The sequence below is a fragment of the Triturus cristatus genome, chromosome 7, assembly GCF_964204655.1.
Source record: "Triturus cristatus chromosome 7, aTriCri1.1, whole genome shotgun sequence".
Lineage (NCBI taxonomy): Eukaryota > Metazoa > Chordata > Amphibia > Caudata > Salamandridae > Triturus > Triturus cristatus.
Window position 1 is genome coordinate 624,703,529 of NC_140590.1, and position 7,251 is coordinate 624,710,779.

The following is a 7,251-nucleotide window of genomic DNA, read 5'->3' on the forward strand; positions in this document are numbered from 1 at the left end:
TAGGGAGAGAGACGGAGAGATAGAGAGAGGGAGACCGAGAGAGAGACGGAGGGAGGGAGACAGAGGGAGGGAGGGAGACGGAGAGAGACGGAGGGAGACAGAGGGAGGGAGAGGGCGGGAGAGGGAGGGAGACAGGGAGGGAGATGGAGGGTGACGGAGGGAGGGAGACAGAGGGAGAGGGAGACAGGGAGGGAGACAGAGGAAGAGAGACAGAGGGAGGGAGACGGAGAGAGACAGGGAGGGAGACAGAGGAAGAGAGACAGAGGGAGGGAGGGAGGGAGGGAGGGAGGGAGGGAGGGAGACGGAGAGAGACAGGGGGGAGACAGGGAGGGAGACCGAGAGAGAGGGAGGGAGACGGAGGGAGACAGAGGGAGGGAGACAGAGGGAGGGAGACAGAGGGAGACGGAGGGAGGGAGACGGAGAGGGAGGGAGAGAGACAGGGTGGAAGACAGGGAGGGAGAGAGAGGGAGAGAGAGAGGGAGAGAGAGACAGAGGGAGGCAAACAGAGGGAGGGCGACAGAGGGAGGGCGACAGAGGGAGGGAGACAGAGGGGGGAGACAGAGGGGGAGACAGAGGGGGAGACAGAGGGAGGATGGAGACAGAGGGAGGATGGAGACAGAGGGAGGAGGGCGACGGGGGAGAGAGACAGGGGGAGAGAGACAGGGGGAGAGGGGGAGGGAGGGAGAGGGAGGGGGGAGAGAGTGAAGGAGAGGAAGAGGGAGAGAGAGGGAGGGAGAAGGGGAGGGAGAGGGGGAGGAAGGGGGAGGGAGGGGGAGAGGGAGAGAGAGAGAGATGTGTGTATGCCGGGTCTGGTGGCTCAGTGGACGAAGGCGTCTGCTGCAGGGACCTGTGTTCAACCTCAAGGTCACAATTTTTTTTTGCTTTAGCCCCACCCCTCCCCCTCTGACCCCGCCCCCACCGGTGTGGCCCTCGGCCACAAACCACACTGTAAATTTGGCCCCCGAGAGAAAGTTTGTGAGTACCCATGCCTTAGAATTACCCCGAGGCGTCAGACTGGGTCCGGAAAGATTTTTCATCAGCAGTACCTCTGCTCGTTGGAAGCTGGCGTTGGTCGGCTCCACGTCCGTCGTTGGCATTGTGGTCGCCCGGATGATTTCGGGGTAGCTACTTAGATACCACCCTCGCGAGCTGATGTCAGTTCTTTCTTTTTCCGCGCCAGCCAGCGCAGATCCGGAGAGAGCAGTACTTCCACTCACTTTTTGACTGACTTTTTCTCGACTTTTGTCGACTTCATTTTTTGAGTGCATCGACTCCAGGTGCATGACGGATGCCCAGCTTCAAGGCATGCGGTTCCTGTAACCGCATGATGTTGGTTACGGATCCGCACCACGTGTGCCTCTTTTGCCTGGAGCGCGACCACGACCCCAAGTCGTGCTACGACTGCCGGTCGATGGTGCCGAAGGCTTTGTGGGAGCGGTCCCGAAGGCTGCTTGAGCGCCGGCGGTCGGCTCCGCGCCGGTCGAGGTCCCGGTCGCGAGGGAGATCGAGGGACCGGTTGCGGAGCCATCACCACTCGTCTAAGTCATCGAAGTCTTCGCACTCGTGGTCGGGTAAGTCGAAGCACAAAAAGAAGTCGAAGAAGCATCATCACTCTTTGACTTCTCCCAGTCGGTCGGCTGACGCGACGAGGGATGCGGGCGGTACTCCTCCCGCGGCTCCACGCGGGGCCCAAAGAGTCGTCTCCGGGCTTCCCTCCCTTCCCGGGACCCGTAGCGACTCCCGCCCAGCTTCGTAAGTTTTATGAGGTGATGCATGCCCTCTTTGGGTGGCCCGAACCTGCCGCGTAACTTCGGGCCCCGCGGACTCGGTTGGGGGGCCTAGGCCTTCTCTGCCGTCGGCTCCAGCCACGGCGCCGCAGGCCCCCCTTGGATCCAGGCCTGGATCTGCATCGACGCTGGTAGACCTCCACTGGCGCCGCTTCCTCCAGGAGCGCAACAGCAGCCGATGCCGGTCGTGTCCCCGGCCAGCGTCGACCCCAGCCTCCATCCCAATGTGGACCGGGGAGCGGGATGTGCCCCTGTTCACTCCTGGGGTCCCCTTTCAGCCATATTGGCAACCTGAGGAGGAGGAGGACTGGGAGGTGTCACGTGACCCTTTAACTGGTCAGATGGAATCTGAGCAGGACTGGAGAGAGGAACTGGGGGATGCCAGTGGTCTTGACACATCTCCTGACCTTGCCATGTTGTCTCCTCCTACCGTGGCTACTGAGGAGGGAGCGTCATACGCAGTGGTGTTGCGTAGGGTGGCAAGACCCTCAACCTTGAGCTTCCTACGGTGGCGGTCAGGACTAACCTCCTGACAAAGGTGCTTCAGCCGGCAGCAAGCTTTTCGGAGCCCCTGCTGCTATTCAATGAGACCGCTCCACCGGAAAGGGAATCCAAGAAGCTGGACCATCTTGGGAAGAAAATGTTTTCTTCCGCCAGCTTGGGACTGCGGTCGGTACTCTGTGTGGGATACGGTTGCGCAGGTGCTGCCCGTGTGTCCCGTAGGAGGCCCGGACAGTACTCTCCCAGGCTGTAGCCACCGGGAGGGATGCGGCAAAGTTTACCATCCGTTGTCAATCAATCAATCAATCAGGGGGTTTATAAAGAGCGCTACTCACCCGTGAAGGTCTGAAGGCGCTGTGGGCTGGATACCACCGACTCTCTAGGCAGGATGATTTCCACGTCGGTAGCCCTTCAACGCTACGCCTGGATGTGGTCAACTGGCTTTTCTGGGGACGTCCAGAACACTCATGGACATGCCCTTTGATGGCCGTCGCCTTTTTGGCGACAAAGCGGACAACACTCTAGAGCATTTAAAGGACTCGCAGGCTACGGCCAAATCCTTGGGCCTCTCCACTTGCCCAGCACAGTCTGCTTTTCGCCCCTTTTGTGGCTACAGAAGTGGTGCCCCACTACGTCCCGTCCAGAGCCAAAGACTGCAGCAAGCTTCCCAATCGTCGCACGGCCGGGGACTTGGGAACCACCACCGTGATTCAGGGGGCCAGTGGGCGGGCCAGTCCACCAACCCCCCCCCTCTGCAGCAGCCTCCAAACACTCCTAGTCCGACCTTCCAGGCCCATCACACACCAGTGGGCGTCAGGATTCGCCATCACCTCCCCCACTGGCGCACCATCACGTCGGACAGGTGAGTTTTGCAAATAGTCCGAAGAGGCTACTCCCTCCCATTCATGGCTACCCCTCCAGCCATGCCACCTCAATACCACTGCATGTAGGAGGATCACCTGGGCCTTCTCCAACAGGAAGTTACTGCTCTCTTGGCCAAGGGAGCCATCGATCGCGTTCCTGTCTCAAAAGTAGGTTGTGGTTGTCACTCCCACTACTTTCTGGTACCCAAGAAGGACAAGGGCCTGTGTCCTATCTTGGATCTCGAGTGTTCACAAAAGTGATGGCGGTGGTCGCAGCTCATCTGCGCCAATCAGGGGTTCCAGTCTTCCCCTATCTCAACAACTGGCTGTTTAAGGCGGGCTCGTCCCAGCCTGTCGTCTCCCACCTCCAGACTACGGCCGACCTCCTGCATTCGCCTGATTCCCTCTCAGAAGCTCCTCTTCATCAGAGCGGTTCCAGACACAACGTGGTTTCGGGTTTATCCTCCCGAACACGAAGTCCGGGATATTCAGGCTATGATTCCAATCTTTCAGCCTCTAGCCCAGGTTTCGGTCAGGATGACTCTGAGGCTACTGGGACTCATGGCCTCCCGCATCCTGCTGGTCGATCATGCCAGGAGGCATATGCGGGCTCTGCAGTGGCACCTGAAGTTCCAGTGGGCGCAGCATCAGGGGAATCTGTCAGATTGCGTCCAGATCTCTGAGGGCACTGCACAACAATTGCAGTGGTGGCTCACAAACCAGGATTGGGTCAACGGCAGATCCCTCTCCCTTCCCCAACCAGAACACACAGTGGTGACAGACGCATCCCTTTTGGGATGGGGCGGCCACATGGGAGAGGCGGAGATCAGAGGCCTCTGGTCTCCGGCGGAGTCCAGGCTCCAAATCAACCTTCTGGAGCTTCGGGCGATTCGACTTGCACTAAAAGCATTCCTTCCCTCTGTCCGGGGTAGAGTAGTGCAGGTGTTCATGGACAACACCACCACCATGTGGTACTGCAACAAACAGGGTGGGGTGGGGTCGTGGACCCTATGTCAGGAGGCCCTCCACCTCTGGACATGGCTAGAACATCAGGGCATATCCCTGGTGGTTCAACACTTGGCAGGTTCCCTAAACGCCAGGGCGGACGAACTCAGCCGCAGGTGCATGATGGATCACAAATGGCATCTTCGCTCGGAGGTGGTGCAAGTTCGCTTTCGACAGTGGGGAGAGCCTTGGTTAGATCTATTTGCCACCGGTGAGAACGCACAATGTCAGCAATTCTGCGTGTTGGAATTTCCAAGGCGGCACTCGCTAGGTGACGCTTTTCGTAGCGAGTGGAGCTGCGGTCTGTTGTACGCCTTTCCGCCTATACCATTTCTGCCCAGAGGGCTGAAGCAGATCAGGCGTGACCGGGCCCAAGTCATCCTTGTGACTCCGGATTGGGCACGAAGAGTATCGTATCCCAAGCTGCTCAACATGGCCATCGATCCTCCACCTGTCTGCCTCTTCGGGAGGATCTTCTGTCGCAGCAACAGGGGAAGGTCCTCCACCGGAACCTGTCCAACCTCCACCTCCTTGCGTGGAGATTGATCGGTGGCAGTTGATGTCGTTTGACTAGGAGTAGGCAGAAAACTGTGCTCCACCAGCAGAGCGGATAAAGCCAGTCACCCCTGCTCCACGGCCCGGTCCCTGCTTCTGAAAGAAGCCAGACCGGGAAGAGCCTCCCCAGGCCCCGGTGGACCTCCGTCCCCAGCGCCCGGACCCTCGGCTGGCTTGCAGGACGGGGGTGCTCCCGCATCCTGGGGCCCGCCGCACGGAGCTTGAGCCCCGGGCCGGTCCCAGCTTCCAAATCCTAGCCAGGCTGGGAAGAACCTCCCCGGGCCCCGGTGGACCCCTTCCCCAGTGCCCGGATTCTCAGCTGGCTTGCAGGACGGGGGGCTCCCGCACCCCGGGGCCTGCCAGATGGAGCACGAGCCCCAGGCCCGGTCCCAGCTTCCGAACCCTAGCCAGGCCAGGGAGAGCCTCCCCCGGGCCCTGGTGGACCCCCTTCCCCAGCGACCGGACCCTCGGCTGGGTTGCAGGACAGTGGTCTCCCACACCCCGGGGCCCGCCGGACGGAGCACGAGCCCCAGGCCCGGTCCCAACTTCCGAAACCCAGCCAGGCCAGGGAGAGCCACCCGGGGCCCCAGTGGACCCCTGTCCCCTACGCCCAGACCCTTGGCTGGCTTGCAAGATGGGGGCCCCCCACACCCTGGGACTCTGGGATGGAGCACGAGCCCTGGGCCCGGTCCCAGCTTCTGAACCCTAGCCAAGCCGGGGAGAGCCACCCCGGCCCCTGGGGGAGCCCCGTCCCTAGCGCCCGGACCCTTGGCTGGCTTGCAGGATGGGGGCTCCCGCACCCTGGGATGGAGCACGAGCCCCTGGCGCGGTCCCAGCTTCCGCACCCTAGCCAGGCCGGGGAGAGGCTCCCCGGGCCCCGTGGACCCCCGTCCCCAGCGCTCGGACCCTCGGCTGGCTTGCAGGATGGGGGGCTTCTGCCCCTTGGGGCCCGCCAGACAGAGCACAAGCCCCGGGCCCAGCTTCCGAACCCTAGCCAGGCCGGGGAGAGCCTCCCCAGGCCCCAATGGACACCCGTCCCCAGCGCCCGGACCCTCGGCTGGCTTGCAGGACAGGGGGCTCCCGCACCCCGGGGCCCGCTAAAAGTAGCACGAGCCCCGGGCCTGGTCTCAGCTTCTGAACCCCAGCCAGGCCGGGGAGAGCCTCTCCCGGGCCCCGGTGGACCCCCATCCCCAGCGCCCGTACCCTCAGCTGGCTTGCAGGATGGGGGGCTCCTGCACCCTGGGACGGAGCACGAGCCCCGGGCCCGGTCCCAGCTTCCGAACCCTAGCCAGGCCGGAAAAAGCCTCCCCGGGCCCCGGTGGACCTTTGTCCCTAGCGCCCGGACCCTCGGCTGGCTTACAGGACAGGGGGCTCCCACACCCTGGGACGGAGCACAAGCCCCGGGCCCGGTCACAGTTTCCAAACCCTAGCCAGGCCTGGGAGAGCCTCCCCGGGCCCTGGTGGAATCCCGTCCCCAGCGCCTGGACCCTCGGCTGGCTTGCAAGACGGGGGGCTCCTGCACCCTGGGACGGAGCATGAGCCCCAGGCGCAGTCCCAGCTTCCGAACCCTAGCCAGGCCGGGGAGAGCCTCCATGGGCCCCGGTGGACCCCTGTCCCCAGCACTCGGACCCTCGGCTGGCTTGCAGGATAGGGGGCTCCTGCACCCTGGGACTCTGGGATGGAGCACGAGCCCTGGGCCCGGTCCCAGCTTCTGAACCCTAGCCAAGCCGGGGAGAGCCTCCCCGGCCCCTGGGGGAGCCCCGTCCCCAGCGCCCAGACCCTCAGCTGGCTTGCAGGATGGGGGCTCCCGCACCCTGGGATGGAGCACGAGCCCCGGGCGCAGGCCCAGCTTCCGAACCCTAGCCAGGCCGGGCAGAGGCTCCCCGGGCCCCGTGGACCCCCGTCCCCAGCGCTCGGACCCTCGGCTGGCTTGCAGGACGGGGGGCTCCTGCACCTTGGGGCCCGCCGGACAGAGCACAAGCCCCGGGCCCAGCTTCCGAACCCTAGCCAGGCCGGGGAGAGCCTCCCCAGGCCCCAATGGACCCCCGTCCCCAGCACCCAGACCCTCGGCTGGCTTGCAGGACAGGGGGCTCCCGCAACCCGGGGCCCGCTAAAAGTAGCACGAGCCCCGGGCCTGGTCACAGCTTCTGAACCCTAGCCAGGCCGGGGAGGGCCTCCCCGGGCCCCCGTGGACCCCCGTCCCCTGCGCCCAGACCCTCAGCTGGAACCAAGGAGGGTTAATCCCAGGCCACGTCCTCTCCCCACCGGCCTGCCTAGGGAGCCCATTTTCCTCGACTATTAAGCCCCCACTATGTGGGGGCTTACAGAACTCTGGGGAAGGACAAAAGTTGGTGATAGGCCAGCTGGCCGGCCTGCCGGCCGGCAGGCTGTCCATCTGGTCGCCCAGCCCGCAGGGCCATCTGGTCACCAAGCCTGCAGGGCCATCTGGTCGCCCGGCCCGCAGGGCCATCTGGTTGCCTGGCCCGCAGGGCCATCTGGTCGCCCGGCCTGCAGGGCCATCTTGTCGCACAGCCAGGCGA